Genomic DNA, 18,059 nt, shown 5'->3' on the forward strand with positions numbered 1-18,059 from the left:
TAGAATAAACGAATGATAAGTAAGAATTTTAGAGTCTGCTATTCTTTCGTTATTTGGCAAACTGTTGCAATCTGTCCTGGATTGCCCATTGGAATCCTGGCTTCTGGTGGGATTGTATTAGGGGTGAGGCTTTGGGAAGGTGATGGAGTATAAAGTCATGAGGCTGAAGCGCGTATGGTGGGATTAGCGTCCTTACTAGAAGAGAACAAGACGAGAGCTCATTCTGCCGTGTGAAGACAGAATGGAGACCAGGAAGCTGCAAATAGGGGAGCAGGCAGCCCCCAGGCACTGGCTCTTCCAGTGCCTTGAACTGCAACTGCCCAGGTTCCAGAACTGTGAAACTAAAGCAACCTGAACTGATGAAGACAGAGGCTGACACTGCCTTTTTTCAGAGCTAAAATGAGAGTTCTTGCCATTTGCATCTTTCTTTGGGAGTCTCATATGACAGCATTTTAAAAATGTATTTGAAAATAACTACTCTGTGTTCTTATCTCCTCTTCAGCCAAACATTCTCATTTTAAAATTGAATCTAATATTTAAATATGCTAAAGCAATATACCTTGAGACTCTGTAGGTCTCATGTTACTCATCAAATTTTTATCCACTAATTTGAAACAACCATTAGAAACTATTGCATGAAATAATTATTCCTTTATTATTTGCCAAATAATGATTTTCTACTCCATCAAGCACTGTATATAGTAGGAATCTTTGTTTATAACAATATGGATTCATCAATTCCTAATTTTTTTCAAAGGGTTTAATCCATTACTCTGACTTTTTGTTTCAATGCTCAACTTGATCTAGATTTTCCCAGTGGGAGCCCCTGGATGATGGCATGGAGCTCCCTAAATGGAATAGCAGATACATGGTAAGTTCCACTCTGAACATCCTTCCTCGCTTCCATCAACCTTATCGCCATCTGGAAGATGGTCTGGATACGTGCTACAGTCACACGTACCTGTGAGCCACATGCACTCTTTGTGCACTGAACTCTTTTTGTGCATTTCATCATGCTTTAGGAAGTCCCTAGCATGTTCCCTTTCACTCATTAGTAAGAATGTAAGATTTACCTGTATTGATACATGAGGATGTGGTTAGGGCTATGGAACTGTATCATGAAATAATAAAGCAAATACATTTAAAAAAAAGAGATGTGGTTAGGACAGCTTGCTTTCTAATGGTCTGTTGTCTAAGAAGCAACCTTGTAAATATAAAAACCACACACCCATCTGCATGTGTGTGTGTGAATGTGTGAATGTGTGTATGTGTGTGTCTGTATGGGTGTATGTGTGTGTGTTGGGGGGTGTGTATAGGTGGGTGGGTGTAGTCACTTGCCACTTAGTAACAGTACCACATTCAGAAAACTGTACAAACATCACAGAGTGCACTGACTGAACATGTGATTCCACGTATGTATCCTTCCACTGGGGGACAGGTTTCTTTTTAATTTTTTGTTTTAATTCATTGAGAAATAGGAAGCAACAAATAGAACTCCCATCTGCTAGCTCATCCCTCAACCGTCCATCATGTCTGAGACAGGGCGGGGGCCTAAGCCTGCAAGACATGAACTCAATCCACTCCCCCATGTTAGGCAGTATGCGGCGTTGCTTCCCAGGGTCTGCTTTAGCAGGAACTGGAGTCACTCACCAGAGCTGAGAGATGATCCGAGGCACTCCAAAGTAAGCTGTAGGCACTTTTTAAAAGACTTATTTATTTTTATTAGAAAGGCAGATTCACAGAGAGAAGAGAGAAGAGATCTTCCATCCTCTGGTTCACTCCCTAAATGGCTGCAATCACCAGAGATAAGCAAATCTGAAACAGGAACCAAAAGCTTCTCTTGGGTCTCCCTCATGGGTGCAGGGTCCCAAGACTTTGGGCCATCACATCAGGCTCAGCTATAGGAATTTTTAAAAGTATTTATTTATTTATTTATTTATTTAATTGAAAGGCAGAGCTACAAATAGAATCTTTCATCTGCTGGTTTATTCCCCACATGGCTTCAATAGCTGGAGGTGGGCTGATCCCAAGCCAGGAGCTTCTTTGGGGTCTCCCACGTAGGTGCAGGGTCCCACCTGGGCCATCCTTTGCTACCTTCCTATGTGCATTACCAGGTTGCTGGATTGAAAGTGAAACAGCTGGGACTGGAACTGGTGCCCATATGGAATACTGCAGGTGGAGGCTTATAGTGCTATGCCATCACACTCATGGAAAGCATAGATTTCTAACTAATGAGGGAAAAAGAATATGAGAAATATAAACTGCCACAGTGCTGGCCCCTCCTATACTTAAAAAGATTTCTGTCTTTAGGTTTGTAGTCTGGATTTGAATGTGGAGTAGGATGAACAACTGCTGTTCTTCCTTACTTGAAGTGTCCCAAGTTAATTCAGGTCCACAGAGGACTGACTGACCTTCCTAACCTGCCTTGTGGCCGAGAGTGGTTATGTGACATGGCTTTGACCAATGAGGCATAAGCTGAAAATCACTAAGGACTTCTGGGAAAACACTGGCTGTCTTAATATGAGTGTTTTTCTTCTCCATTCTTCACCTGCTTCTTTTCTGATGAAGCACCTTCCTGCCACCGTGAGACAAACTGCACACTAAGAGTCATGGAGAGACAGATGCAAACGACTTGTCATTCTAGGTAAGGGCAAGGCCAACCCAGCCTGCCTGTGCATCCTTGTTGCTGTTCATTTATTTAAAAAGATTTCTTTGTTTTCATTGGAAAGGCTATTATTTACGGAGAGGAGAGACAGAGAGAAAGATCTTCTCTCTGCTGGTTCACCTCCCAAGTGGTTGCAACAGCTGTAGCTGAGCTGATCCAAATCCAGGAGCCTCTTCTGCAGGACCCTGCAGGTGGACTTGGACCGTGCTCTACTGCTCTCCAAAGCCACAATCAGGGAGCTGGATGGGAAATGGAGCAACCGGGACATGAGCCAGCACCTATATGGGAGGCCAGTGCTTGGAGGTGAAGAATTAGCCAGTTGAGCCAATGTGCCAGCCCGCTGTTTATTTTTAATCTTTGTCATTTTCTTCTTTGGCTCATTCTTGACATTCTTTCTATGAGAAAATAAGTACATTTTTGGTTAGAACGCTCTTCCATGGCCTGAGCTGAATGCACACCCAACTGAATCAGGTGAGAGGTTTGTGTTTCCTTAAGTGTGATATTCTGAATAGTCCTGCCTTTGCCGACAGATGAGGTTGACATATGAGGCTTCCTCCAGTTCACAGCACATTCTTTGATATGTGTGAGTGTGTTTCTAAACTCTATATTCTGCTTTATGAATATACTAACTCCTATGCCTGAAATATACTCAAAATCATTGTAAGCTTTAATATTTGACAGGGTAATTTTTTCACCTCCACTTCCTCTCTATGCCCTCCCCCCCCCCTTTTTTTTTCCTAGGTTGTCACTCATTCTTTCCCAGATGATTTTTCAATACCTATTAGGTTCCCGGCATTTTTAAAAAGATTTATTTATTTTTATTGCAAAGTCAGATATATATAGAGAGAGGAGGAGAGACAGAGAGGAAGATCTTCCATCTGCTGATTCACTCCCCAAGTGGCCGGAGCTGCATTGATCTGAAGCCAGGAGCCAGGAGCCTCTTTCAGGTCTCCCACACAGGTGCAGGGTCCCAAGGTTTTGGGCCGTCCTTGACTGCTTTCCCAGGCCACAATCAGGGAACTGAATGGGAAGTGGGGCTACCAGGATTAGAACCAGCCCCCATATGGGATCCCAGCACATTCAAGCTGAGGACTTTAGCTGCGTTAGGCCACCAAGCTGGGCTCCCAGCATTGCTCAGTACACTCAGCTATAAAATTACATGAAAGAGACATCTTTGTTTTCTTGGTGCCTGTATGGCATTGGAAGTCTTGTCCTTAATCTTTCTATATTAATTTTACGATTAGCTGAGTTTTATAAAAAATATATCAATTTGCAGAATATTTTTAAAAGAATTTCTATTTTATGATTATTGAGATTCTATCAAATTACAAAGCTGTTTGTTTATTCTGCAATGATTATTTAATTAGAAATGGCATAGCTAGTTAACCTTAAGATTTTCAATAATTAGAGGCTTGCAAGTTACAAAAACTGCATAGAGAAACCCCTTTTTCCCCAAAAGTGGCATCTTAATTATAGGACAACGACTCAAGCAAACAAAATAGTAGCACCACACCATTAACTGGACTTGTCATTTACATGTCGTGCACTGCACATTGCTGGCATGTTTTTCGTGTATGATTCTGTGACATTTTATCCTATCTCCAGATCCATGCAACCAGCACGACACTCAAGATCGGGAGCTGTCCCTTCCTCCCTGCTAACCCCAGGGCTCTCTGGCAACCATAGATCAGTTCTCCATCTTTGAGAGTTTGACATGTGTGAGTATTGTAGAGACTCACATGGGATGTAACCTTTGGGATGGACTTTTTACTCAGATTTCTGAACATCTACCTAAGTTGTTGTGTATGTCAAGAGCTTGTTCATTTTTGCTGCTGTGTAGTACTCTGTGATCTAGATAAACAATCACGGACGTGTTTCTATGAACTGCTTTCATTTCTTTGGGATGAAAGCTCATTGCTGGCCAGACTGTAGAGTAAGCGTATGCTTGGTGCTATAAGAAACTGTCAGGGTGATTTCCACAGTGGCCTGTCCTGTTTTCCATCCGCCTGACAGTGGGCAAGAGATTCAGATTTTTCTACACCCTTACTAGAATTTGGTACTGCTTGTGCTTTTAAGTTTAGCCATTCTGAAAGGTAAGCAGTGGTCTCTTGTCACAGTTTCAATTTGCATTTCTTCCAGGTCTAGCGACATTGAACTTCTTTTCTTGCTTTTTCCGAATCACATAGTTTTGTAATTACACTCATCATTGTAAATTATAGACAAAATGGTGTTAAATTTTTAAAAAGATTTATTTATTGTGGAGAGGAAGAGAGACAGAGAGAAAGACCTTCCATTCACTGGTTTACTCCCCAGATGGCCTCAACAGCCAGAGCTGAACTGATCAGGAGCCAAGAGCCTGAAGCCTGTTCCAGGTCTCCCATGGCCTTGGGCCTTCCTGGACTGCTTTCCCAGGCCACAAGCAGGGAGCTGGAAGGGAAGTGGAGCAGGATACAAACCAGCACCCATGTGGGATCCCAGCACATGCAAGATGAGGACTTTAGCCACTAGGCTACCGTGCTGAGCCCAATGAGGTTGAATTTTTTTGCATGTATTGATTGCTGCTTGGCAACCATATTAAATCTCTCTGGTTTTCTTGGCTTGTGGATAGTCTTGAATTTATTGCTCACCTGTCTAACAATTTTATCCTCCTTTTCATCATACCTGCCATTTCTTTCCTTCATCCAGTGTCTCTTATTGTACTTTCAGAATTGCTATTCCTGTCTTTAATCACAAGCCTCCTGGTAACTCACAATGAAGCAGGATGTTGACCCAGTGAGGGTGAACTGACTAAATACTCTCTCGAGCTTTTTAGACATAATCATGCTTTTCCATCTGCTCTATCAGAGTATTTAATTATGATATCAGTCATTAACATTGGCTCAGTCTTGCCTTTTTGGTGGAACACCAGTTTGAGCATGATGTGTGCTTTGGAGCTCCATTTGTTAATACGTTGAGGATTCCTTGTATTACTATTCATTAAAACCCAAGTCTGTCCATCTCCTTTCTGCTGTGTTGTTTTGCCAGGCGCTCACAGTGACAGGGTGGCTTTACAGAAAGCATCTGGATCCTCTCCTTCCCTCTGTCTGTGCCGGTGCAGGTGGAACGGGAGTTATCTCTTTCCAAGCTGGACTCACCTGCGGGCCACCACCCTTGGGGCTTTGAGAGAAGCTTCACATCTATCTTGCCAAAGGCATCATGTCCAGGACTCTGCAGTGGGTCCCCTGCTTCTAGGAAAAAACTCCAGGCTTCTTCCCTTTGCCTTCAAGGCCTTGCATGGTCTTGCTCAGACCTGTCAGCAGCCTGCTCTCCTGCCTGCATTCACTGCCACCTCTTGGTTGCTGAAACACTTGAGGCTATCTCCAGCCCTCGGCCTGGACTCTTGCTATTGATCATTGGGGATGATCTTCCAGTTCTTTTCTCAGATGGCTCCTCCTTACGCTTCAGGCTGTGGTTTACAGCCCATCTTCCAGTCAGACGAGCCTTGCCCAGCCTGAGGGGACCACAGTTCTCTTTTATCACAATGTGTCCTTAATACATCACTCTTTGGGCTTTATAATTTTCATTTTCATTTCACATTTTTAAAACTTGTTTTCAGAGCCAGAGAGAGAGAGAGAACTCCCATTTGCTGGTGTCCTCCCAAAATGCTAGCAACAGACGCAGATGGGAACTGCGAACTAGACCCACGTCTCCTATGTGAGTGGGAGGAATTCAATTCTTGGAGCTGTTATCACTGCTTTTCTGGGTCTGCATTGGCAGGTGACACGAGTCAGAAGCCAGAACTGGGAATGAATCCCAGGTATTCCAATGCAGAGTACAAGCTTCTTGTCCAGCGTGTTAACCACTAGGCTGAAGGCCCAGCCCCTCATTTTCATATTTTATTTGATCTTGAATTATGTTTTAGTTTCTAAATTACTCTTACAATTACCATTACATTAATATTCAAGGATGCTGCTTTTTAAAACAATCTGAAGAAAAACTTGATTCCCTACACAATATTTCCAGGATGTAATGGAAACTAGTAACTACCTTTAATAGTTTCTATATAGTAGAAACAAAAACTGCTCTTATAATCCCACCTTTTCCTATGAGCTGAAGTTTGTTGGGCATTCCATTTACTAAAGCTGTCCCATTCTTCACTTGGGAGCTATTTTAAGAGCACCTTGTAGACGCACTGTGCTGGGCTGTGGGGTTTAGCGGCACCCTATGGAGCTGCTTTTGCTTCTCCAACTTACTGTGTGATTGCACATCATTGGTTTCATCCCTGACATTTGATTTGCTTCCTTCAAAAAAAAAAAACATATCAGTGCTTAGATGATAGACTAAACAATGAGGTCATATTTACTAAAAACTAAGGCTAAGGAGGCTTACAGTACAAGTTCGAACTTTTTAAACGTTCTTTCTGGGGGCTCTCGTTGTGACGTAGCAAGCTAGTCCTCTGCATGCAGCACTAGCATCCTGCATGGGGGACAGTTCCACCACCGATCCAGCTCTCTTCTTATGGTCTAGGAAAGTAGTAAAGCATGACTCAAGGCCTTAGGCCCCTGCACCCGTGAAGAAGCTCCTGGCTTTGGATCAGCTCAGCTCCAGCCATTGTGGCCATTTGGGGAGTGAACCAGCAGATGGAAGAACCTCTCCCTGTCTATCCTTCTCTCTCTGTAAAATCTGCCTTTCGAATAAAAAAAGAAATAAATCTTTAAAAACAGAGAAAATGTTAGGCCTGGTACAGTAACCTAGTAGGTAAAGTCCTGATATTGCATCCTCTGGGATCCCATACGATGCTAGTTCTAATCCCGGCAGCTCCACTTCCCATCCAGCTCCCTGCTTGTGACCTGGGAAAGCAGTGAGGACAGCCCAAAGACTTGGGACCCTTCACCCACAAGGGAGACCCAGAAGAGGCTCCTGGCCGCTGGCTTTGGATCTGCGCAGCACTGGTCATTGTGGCCATTTGGGGAGTGAATCATCAGATAGAGGATCTTCCTCTCTGTCTCTCCTCCTCTCTATATATCTGAATTTCCAATAAAAATAAAATAAATCTTTAAATAAAAAGCATTTGCTTAATTTTTAGCATACCAAGTAGATCCACAAACGTAAATAAAAGAATACATCAGGCCTGGCGCGATAGCGTAATGGTTAAGGTCCTCACCTTGAACGCTCCAGTATCCCAGAACGCGCTGGTTCTAATCCTGGCTGCTCCACTTCCCATCTAGCTCTCTGCTTGTGGCCTGGGAAAAGCAGTCAAGGACGGCCCAAAGCCTTGGAACCCTGCGCCTGTGTGGAAGACCTGGAGTTCCTAGCTCCTGGCTTCAGATTAGCACAGCTCTGGCCGTTGCGGTCACTTGGGGAGTGAATCATCGGACAGAAGATCTTCCTTTCTGTCTCTCCTCCTCTCTGTACATCTGCTTTTCCAATAAAATAAATAAATCTTAAAAAAAAAGACTACACTTAAAACCATTTTCAGGGTTTTTTTCCCCTCTTCATTTACAATAATATAGAATTATTCTGGAAAGGTCAGGTTCAGTAAGTCTGAAAGGTCTGTCAAGTGAGAAACATCTTTAAAAACAAAATAAAGCTGCTTCTAAACAATAATTAAAGGCTAAATCATTGCAATCTCTGGTTGGACCTACTCTAAATTGACATAAATATGTATATATTTATTTAAGACTCTTCTCATTTGCTTTTTAAAACCTTTTAGTTAGTTTTGAACAGATTCAATAGTTTATAGATACAGTTCTGAGATTGTTATAACACTCTCTTGTCCTTTCCGTTCCTCTCCCTGCCCCTTCCCTTGGCTGCAACCAGGGCAGCATGATTCAGGGCTTCAAGAAGGGGCGATGAGTAATGAGAAAAGACACAGAGAGAAAGCTTTTAAAAGTGGAGCAGGCCGGAGAAATCTGCTTAGAGAGAGGAACAATTGAATGTGTGTCCTGGCAGTTTTTATTCATTTGGGAAATCATATTTCATATCAGTCAATTCACCTGTGGGTCTTCTGTTTACTGACTCATCACTGTCCCAGCCAGGAGATCCTCCGGTGGATGTTCACATGCCCAGAGGTGGGCGAGCAGAACATGTGGTCAGTTACCCTAGGAAGGTATACTCCTCCCCTCCCTCCCATCTCCTCCCCTCCCTCCCATCTCCTCCCCTCCCTCCCATCTCCTCCCTCTCCTCCCCTCCTCTCCCTCCCCTCCCCTCCCCTCCTCTCTCTTCCCCTTCCCTCCCATCTCCTCCCCTTCTCTTCCATTCCCCCTTTCCTTCTTTCTCCTCTCACCCCCCATTTTTCCTTTTCTTTTCTTCTTCTTCACCTTTACCTTACTTCCACCTCACTGTTGACTAAAACATCTATTGAGTTCTCCAAGACCCTGCCTGACCTGTTTAATGTTTCCATTCCCTAGGACTGTGTCAGGCACATTGTAGATATAGCCAACCCCCACCCCACCCAAGACAAAAATGAAAATGAAAACCAAGTCCTTGATGTTTGAATGAATCAACTATCAGTAAAGAGGACACTGGGAGGAACAGCAGTATCACTGCTGGGAAGAAATGCAATGGTGGAGATAAGTTTTGTATAAATGCAACTTAACTTTATTTTAAAAGTTGCTTATTCTTTGCCCAGCACAGTAGCCTAGTGGCTAAAGTCCTCACCTTGCACTTGCTGGGATCCCATATGAGTGCCTATTCATATCCCGGCTGCTCCACTTCCCATCCAGCTCCCTGCTTGTGGCCTGGGAAAGCAGAGAGGACAGCCCAAAGCCTTGGGACCCTGCACCTGCATGGAAGACCTGGAAGAAGCTCCTGGCTTCAGATTGGCTCATCTCATATCTGACTGTTGCAGCCACTTGGGGAGTGAACCAACAGATGGAAGATCTTTCTCTCTGTGTCTCCTCTCCGTAAATCTACCTTTCCAATAATAAATAAATAAATATTTTTAAAAAGTTGTTTATTTAAAAATTTCATTTATCTGAGAGACCAAAAGACAAACAGAAATCTTCCATCTGTTGGTTCACTTTCCCAAGGCCACAGCTAGATTATATTCGATGTAGGGGCCAGGAACTCAGGCCAGGCCCCCCACGCAAGTGGCAGGGACCTAACCACTTGGGTCATCACCTGCTTCCGGGTAAGCTGGAAGCAGGAGAGGGGCTGGGATGGAAATGCAGACCTTCTAAAGTAGACCGTGCCATCCGTCCCCTGTGGCATCTTACCTGCTCTCCCAAACACTTGCCCCAGGCTTAATTACCTGTGACAGCAAAGAAGCCAAGGTGAAGATCTGAGTTATCCTTTACTTCCTGCTCCTGTACTTACCCACACCCACCCTTCATCCACACGTCCACACGACCTTCAGTGATTCAGCCCATGAATGTCTGAGCAAGTCATGGACCCTCGGACATTGAGCGGGTGCTCAGAGCCTCTGCCCCCTACCCGAGTCAACGTGCAGCAGCTGAGAGAGGAGTGGACATGCACTTCTGAGACATCACAGCAAGAACTGCTGAGCGAGAGCCGCAGGACTGCCAAGAGCTGACCAGCAACACAAGTGGGTAGGGTGATGGAAGAAAAGCAGGAGCAGAATTCTGCCAGGTAGAAAACAGGCTTTTAGAGCCCATGATCCTGAATTCTGCTGCTCATCAGCTGGGTAACATGGGAGACTTAATGAGCCTCTCTGAGCCTCGGTTTCCCTCCGTGGAAAGTGAGGATATGAGTGAGGTCATGGGGTGGGTCTTTCCTGATGCACAGCAGGTGCAGGCAGATGGTGGCTGGATGGTGACGGTGATGATGGTGAGAAAGGTGACGATGATGCCACTGATGGTGGAGACTGGAGCACCCTGTAAGGATCGTGCTCCTGGCTTGTGGAACAGTACTGAACTGTGAGACTTCTCCCTGCATGCTAGAGTATCACATGACGTTTTACTGTAGAAGAGAATGGTGAACCAGGTATTTGTGTGGCCATCTTTTGCAGGACGACTCCTGTTGCATGGGACTTCCACTCCAAGCATTCGTTTCTGTAAGGAAGACACATCAGACTGCTGCAGTCCACTATCCTGGTTTGTTGAGTCAGAATTGCTTCTGATAAGTGTTCAAATTAAGTGATGATCTTTTTTTCTATTTTTAAGAGAGAAGCCTTCCCACTGGGCTCAAACAGTACGGTCAAGTGCAGTGGTCAGGAGACGTAGTGTTTGTAGGATCAATTTGCTCTGATGAGTGTGGGGACTGTGGCTTGGAACCGAACCAGAGGACCCACGTTCTGCCTCTTGCACCCCTAGGGAGCCACAGGGCACTGAAGATACTCAAGGCAGGAAAAGGGAAGCAGAACTGGTGGGGAGAAGAGAAGACCTGGGCCCGGCAGGCCGTGAGCTAAGCTGTTAACCTGCTTCAAGCAGCCAGCCCCTGGTTCCAGCTCCCAGGAGCCATGCAGCACATCGCCTCCCACCCCACTCCTTCTCAAGCAGGATTGCTGCCCTGGTGACAAGGACCACTGGGGAAGGGACAGGGCTGGCCAAAGGGACCGCTAGGACAGGGCTGGCCAAACTTGGTGCATGGTGAGACTGTGGGCCAAGACCAGCTGGGCGGGAAGGAACTCATCTATCTGGCACCTGCACAGACCACCACACCTTGTTCAGGGGGTTGCATAGTTTTAAAATCCTTAACTAACTCGCAGCCACTATTGTTGACCTCGCAGTAGAGATGAGCTGGAATGAGGAGAGGTTTCGTGGTGGGTCAGAAAGCCGGGATCCAGTTGCTGGCTCAGCCATGAATGAGTTCCAAGCCTCTCCTCATTCCACCTTCTGGGCCTGTGTGATGGGGGACAGCAGGAAAGTGAGGCACTGACAATGACCTCGCGGAGTTGGGCAATGAGTAGGTCTGATTTCTCTTCCTCCTTGGGGCTGTATGTCCTTGGAGGCGTGAGACTTCAAGAGAATCAGAGCTGAGCCAGCATCCCTGGGGAAGCAGTGGGCAGAGAAGACAGCAGAGGGTATCAGGTGGAGCCAGGAGTACCCAGGAGTCTCTGGAATGCCTCTAGAGCAGGGCACTGGGGAGGAGTGTTGTCTCCCCCTTTTCTCATCTGAAGAACTGGGGTTGGCTCCTCTACGGTATAGCTGTTGTGGTCCTGATAGCCCTGCAAGCGAGGAGCTGAGGTCCCTCCCACCCCTGCCCTCCAGTTCCTGTGTGCCTCAGCCTCTGTGTGATCCCATTTGTGGGCCTGGGGCCTCTTTGCAAAGACCCAGGGACCCACATATCTCACGGCTAGGGGCCCATGAGCTGCTCGAGGGCTTACAAAAATGTTTCCAACCTGGGAAGAAAAGAAGGTGTCTGCTTTGGCTGGCTTATAAACATAACAGAGTACCACCAATATGTGCGCTGATTCTGTCACCAAGGCTGAGTGATGTCCTCGGTCAAGGGCAGCCCAGGTCATGTATCAGTGATAGTAAGTATGAGTTCAAGTAAGAAAGTAAAATGAATAATTTACTGCTCTCAAAACTGGAAATAATAATAAAAATCCTTTTAAAATCCTTTTACTGCTGTAAATGATACTTAATGAGGGAGCCAAGGGTATTTTGTGCTGGTCATGGTGGCAGTGGATTTCAGGCCCGTAAAGACCTCGCAGGGACTTGTGCCAGCTTGGAAGTGCAAGTTCCCTTAAGGTCATGGCTGTGGCTGCAGAGAAAAGAAGCTGGAGCCAGTCTGCTGCTGGAGCTGAGCATCCAGGCCCAGCACGCAGGGATATGCCTGGGGCGTCTGGCAGCAGCACGCAGGGGCCTCTGGGGAGGTACTGGCGACAGGCTACAGATGAACAAGGCCACCGCGGTGGCCACGGCCAGCCGTCTCCTGCCCTCCCTGGGCAAGGGAGCAAAGCATTCAGATGTGGGTTTCAGAAACTCCTTCTGGCTTCTCCCAGAGAAGGAGCAGGCAGCAGGGAGGAGGCTTAGCAGGGCCTGATGGTAGGAGAGGTGACAGCTGTCTATCTGCCTGGGGGGCGATGGTGACAAAGGACAGAGATGGAGAGATGTGCCAGAGCTAGAAACAATGGCATCTGCTGAAGAACTGAACTTGGAGGTGGGGGCTCCCCCTTACCCACCATCCACTGATTCCATCCACAAGACACCTATGGACACTCACGGTTGGGGGTGGAATGTGTGCATGGACCGTTCACCACTGTGGGGCTCCTCAAGCCTGGTTCCTTCTGGAAGCTCTGAGGAGGGATTCTATAATCTGAGTTCAGCTTCCAAGTGCTGCGTGTACCACTTGATATCTGGCTGATTCTCACTGTATGTTCAAGGTATGTCATTCTGGTCTCTGTTTGCATCACCACACTGCTTTCTGCTGTGACTCTCACTCTCTTCGAAGACCCCTGCGAGGACCTGGGACACACTCCAGACAACAAGGGTAAATCATGATCATGCATCACACTGCAAAGCCCCTCTTGCTGTCCACAGTGTCATTCTCGGGCCCCAGGCTCTGGCAGCACTCTGGGAGGCAGATCCATCCTGCCCCGCAGCTTCCCACCATGACCACCAGGGGGAGCAGCTCCTCCGGCTCTTGCTCCTGGTTTTCCCTTCATCAGCACTGACAGTGGCTTTCAGAATGAAAGCAAATGATGTGTACAGATTGCCTACTTACCAGTGTACACCCAAAAGTGCAAGATGTTTAATAAGCATTAATCTTAAGAATCATTTGTGGTGGACCCCCAGCGTTCTTTCTTTCCCCTGGAGTTCTAATCCAGTCCCTACTCTACAGAAGTGGAGATCCAGATCCAGAGAGGATCTGGGCTTCCTCAGGTTCATCTAACAAATGAAAACCACAGCACAGTTCAGTTCTGTGCCCAGCAGGAATCCTGGAGCAGAGACAGAACTCCTGGGCCCTTCACAACAAACTCTCAAGAAAAGGTCCTGGCGCCCGGCGGCCTAGCAGCTAAAATCCTCACCTTGAATGCTCCCGGATTCCATATGGGCACCGGTTCTAATCCCAACAGCTCTGCTTCCCATCTAGCTCCCTGCCTGGGAAAAGCAGTCGAGGACAGCCCAGGGCCTTGGGACTCTGCACCCGTGTGGGAGACCTGGAAGAAGTTCCTGGCTCCTGGCTTCAGATCGGCATAGCACCAGCCGTTGCTCTCATTTAGGGAGTGAATCGGACGAAAGATATTTCTCTTTGTCTCTCCTCCTCTCTGTGTATCTGACTTTCCAATAAAAATTAAAATAAATAAATAAATAAATAAATAAACCAAACAAATGGAGATAATGATGGGAGGTGATGGGCATGAAAAAAAAAAGAAAAAAGAAAAGGTCCCCTTTGTCTTTTGGTAAAGGCAAGAGGCCACTGGAGCAGGTGGGTCCTGGAGCACAGAAATGGGGCTCAAAGGGCAGGAGGTCCTGCCACTCCGAAGGCTGAAAGGACCAGGGAAGCTGTTACCGAGGCTAGTTATCAGGCAATGCTGGTCAAGAGCTAAAGGGCCTGGCACAATGACTCAACAAGCTAATCCCCTTGCAAGTGCTGGGATCCCATACAGATGCTAGTTCGTGTCCCAGCTGCTCCACTTCCCATTCAGCTCCCTGCTTGTGTCCTGGGAAAGCAGTAGGGGATGGCCCAAAGTCCTGGGACCCTGCACCTGCATGGGAGACCTGAAAGACGTTCCTGGCTCCTAGCTTCAGATCAACTTAGCTTCAGCTTTTGTGGCCACTTGGGGAGTGAATTAGCGGATGGAAGATCTTCATCTCTGTCTCTCCTTCTCTATATATATCTGACTTTTCAGTAGAAATAAATAAATCTTAAATAAATAAAAGACCAGACTCAGAGAGCCCTTCACTCCCCTGGCAGAGAAGAAACCTGACCACTGCAAACGTCGGGAGGATAAGGACCCATGGGGTGGCGCACTGATTCCTGGGGGCAGTAACCACTGATGTGATTATCCTGGGAAAAAGTTCCCATAGTCTGAGACCCAGCAGTCTCTCTGGCTGTGATGGGACTGTGATGGGCAAGAGAATGATAGAGAAAGAGACCAGCAAGGAAAGGGGGAGCTACAGACTACCCAAGGGGCTGGCTGTGGTGGCAGAAAGTAGCTGTTCAAATTCAAGAGGTGCTTAATTCAAATAAAGATAGGAAGGAAAACTTTGTGAGAAATGATATCCCAGTGGCTGACAGATCCACTAAAATGGCTCAAGCTTACAAGTCATTAGCTAAGGCCTGTGAGCATCAGCAAGGACCACCGTGCTCTCAGTAAATCAACTGCAGTGTGGCCAACACCGAGAGCCTGATTGCTCAAATGCGCTAGGGGGGTGTGTGAGTGCACGCAACTACTCTGGAAGACAATCTGTCATCTGACTGTAAGAAGCAGCCGTTCCATGTCAAGCCGTGTCCCCAGCAAATGTGCCCTCAAAGACCCATCTGAGTGTGTCTCAGAGGGTGTGGATGACACAAAGCTGTGAAGAGAACAGCTCCCCTGTTTGACAAGACCCAGAGGAGCTTCAAGGTGTTTGGCAAGGCCCGGCAGATGTCTCTCTGACCACCTTGACGCAGTCTCACCCCCTTTTGCGTGGACACTCAACCACCCCACTAAGAATTCTGTAATCTATTGAGGCATTGCTGTTCGCCCCTGTCAGATGGCTTTTGCAACCAATGTGAGTTTGGGAGTTAATGTTGCTGACAATGTCTTGGTGAGTGGGTCTTTCACAATTTGCACACAAGAGTACCATTAAGCCCATGCTATTTCTGGACACTTTATTGTGTGCCTACCCATTGGCCCAGAATCGGCTCAGATATGTGGCACGCCTTCTGGGAAATGGCTTGATAAATATCCTAAAAATTAATGAAAATGATGGGAGTATGAGATGAAAATGCTTTGGCGATAAAAATAGTTACTGTGACCCTAAAGGTTAGCCTGTCCTTGCAACTCTTTGGAGCATAGAAAGTGTAGCTATTTTAGCCACTTGTGTGATTTTTTGACTAGAGGAATTATAGGGTGTATTGATATCATAGAGGTACGCTTTTGATTATTATTTGACTGTTTATGAGGTTGTAGAGCCTGTAGGAGGATTTAATGTTTGAAACTTTTGTCTTGGATTTTGATGTTTTTCCCATTTTGACATATTTCTCCCATTAAATGATGGGCAAGTTGTAGAAATAGAAATGTAGTAGGAATGTATTACTGATTAACAGGTAATCACATGTGCCTTGGCCTTGGAGTCCTGGCTGTCACGCACTGGCTACTACTGAAAAATGAACAATGGCTTGTTTTGAAGAAAATTATAGAATTATCTTTAAGATCACCTAGTTGGCCATGAAGTAAAAACTAAGATAATCAAACATCTGTGCATATCCACTTAGTCATGAAGTAAAAATAGAAAAATCAAACGTTTGTGCAGAGGCTTGAAATGTGTCTGAGTAAATTAAAAGGACAGTTTCTTGAGCTGTTACAAGAGGGCATCAAGTGTCACTGGCGTTGTCTTTCCTTATTGCGGACTCCACACACCCTTGTCGAGCTCCAAACTCAGCTGGGACTGGCCTCCGGCATCTGAGAATGCTCTTTAGCAGCACAGTTTATGATCGCCCGAAAGGATGAGCGACTCACACGCTGCCCTCAGTGGCGAGGAAGTTGAAGTCTGCTGACTTCCGGTGAAGGCGTTGTGGGGTGCAAGAGAGATCACACCCGACAAGTAGAGGATGTGTTATTAACCATCTTGGTGATGGCAGGGCCCACTAGATAACTAGCAAATGACAAGTCCACGTGGCAGTTCAGCACGAATCAAAACCCTAAGAGAACAAGTGGTCATTGCCATGAAACTCGTCTGTTCAACTGAATACTTATGTCCCAGCTTCCCTAGCAATATAAGTTATCTTAAGAGGCATGCAGTGAACAACCTGGGCACATTTACAAACCTGCAAACATTCACCTTTTCCTGGCTCCTCTGTCCACATCCCATTATTAATAGGTTTTATCTCCCCTAGAACTCTTGGAAGTACCCAAATTAAAAAGCCAAGGCATCTTAGCATTAACTGTCCTGCCCAAGTAGTGAACAGAGGGTGAGGCATACAGACATACAGGGGCCATGTTCGGGGGTTACCTGTCCTTGGAGTCTGTCCATGGGAAGCCAAAGAGCAAGCAGGTGCTGGGGAAGCCAAGAGACAGAATGTGAGAGCAGTGGAGGCAGGATACCAAGAGAGTGTCCCTCCCTGTCTTGGGCTTTTATGAGGGCTTGTGAGAGGAGTGATTACACACCAGTGCAACACTGCCCCCTCTCAGGTTCCAGGTGATGGCAGGTGGGCTTCATTTGGATTATGTGGGCGGAGGAGGCATGGCTTGTGACCTGGAACTAGCTGCCTAAGACCACAACAAAGGGAAGGTGCTCAAAGACAGGATCATGAGGAGGAGGCCAATTCCAAAGGAGTACACACTTCATGGATCCCTAATTAAGACCAATTACAAGGAGTTGACTTACTGGGAAGAGGAGGGCAGTGACTGGCAAGGACACTGGGTGCTGGTGCTGTTCTGCTTGGTGATCCACGTGGCCATACCACTGGAGTATCCTCTGTGTGAAAAACACAACCCTGCACAACCCCGTGTTTGATCCTCCAGGGCTCCAAGTTTGCATTTAGACGGAGAGATTTCAGAAGAGCCAGTGGGGCATGGTAACTGGTGGGTGTGGATGGAGAGGAACAGAAGTGATCTCATGGGACTTGGGTTTTGGCCTGAGCTGCAGGATTAACAATGTTGTCGTTTATTGAGATGGGAAAGAGCAGAGAACGAGCCGGCAGGGGCACTAGAGGACAAATCAGAGTCAGTTTTGAATGTGCTGTGATGGGGTGGCCATCAGCCTTCAAGGGCAGAAGTCAAGCGGCTACCTCCACAGTCAAGTTCAGAGCCCCAGGGAGAAATCTAAGCTGGCTCGGCAGACTGGAGTCCCAGCTATGCAGCTGGACTACAAGGTCACTGGCCTGGATGGGATCGGCAGAGGATGTGTGTGGAGGGCAGCGATACTGAAGGCTGGGGCGTGGGGACTGGCTCAGGCCGTCTGGTCAAGGCAAAGAGTGCAAGTGAGGACAGGAAAGAGCAGCACGGGAACTGGGGGAGAAAGCCAGGGGCATGTGGCACACAGTGGCCAGGAAGGAGAGAGCAGCCCTCGCTCGGACTGCTGATGGCTCCGGAGTTGGTGCTGAGGCCCGGGCCTTGGATCCAGCAACACAGAGACATCATTGGTGAACTAAGCAAAGCCAGTTTTGCAGGGCGGTGGCATCTAAAGTGTGGAGGACAGATGGCAGGGGAAAACCAGACGGTGTGGGATGCAGGGAGTTCGTGGAGCTTTACTGAGCAGATGTGGGACAGGAAGTGGTGGTGGGGTCAGGGATTGTCAGATAGGATGGGAGCCATACCAGCTTATTTGCAGAGAGGGAAGAGAGTGGGTGTGGCAAGAGA

The sequence above is a fragment of the Ochotona curzoniae genome, unplaced genomic scaffold (genome assembly GCF_017591425.1).
Source record: "Ochotona curzoniae isolate NIBS_2020 unplaced genomic scaffold, NIBS_Ocur_1.0 scaffold_3223, whole genome shotgun sequence".
Classification (NCBI taxonomy): Eukaryota; Metazoa; Chordata; class Mammalia; order Lagomorpha; family Ochotonidae; genus Ochotona; species Ochotona curzoniae.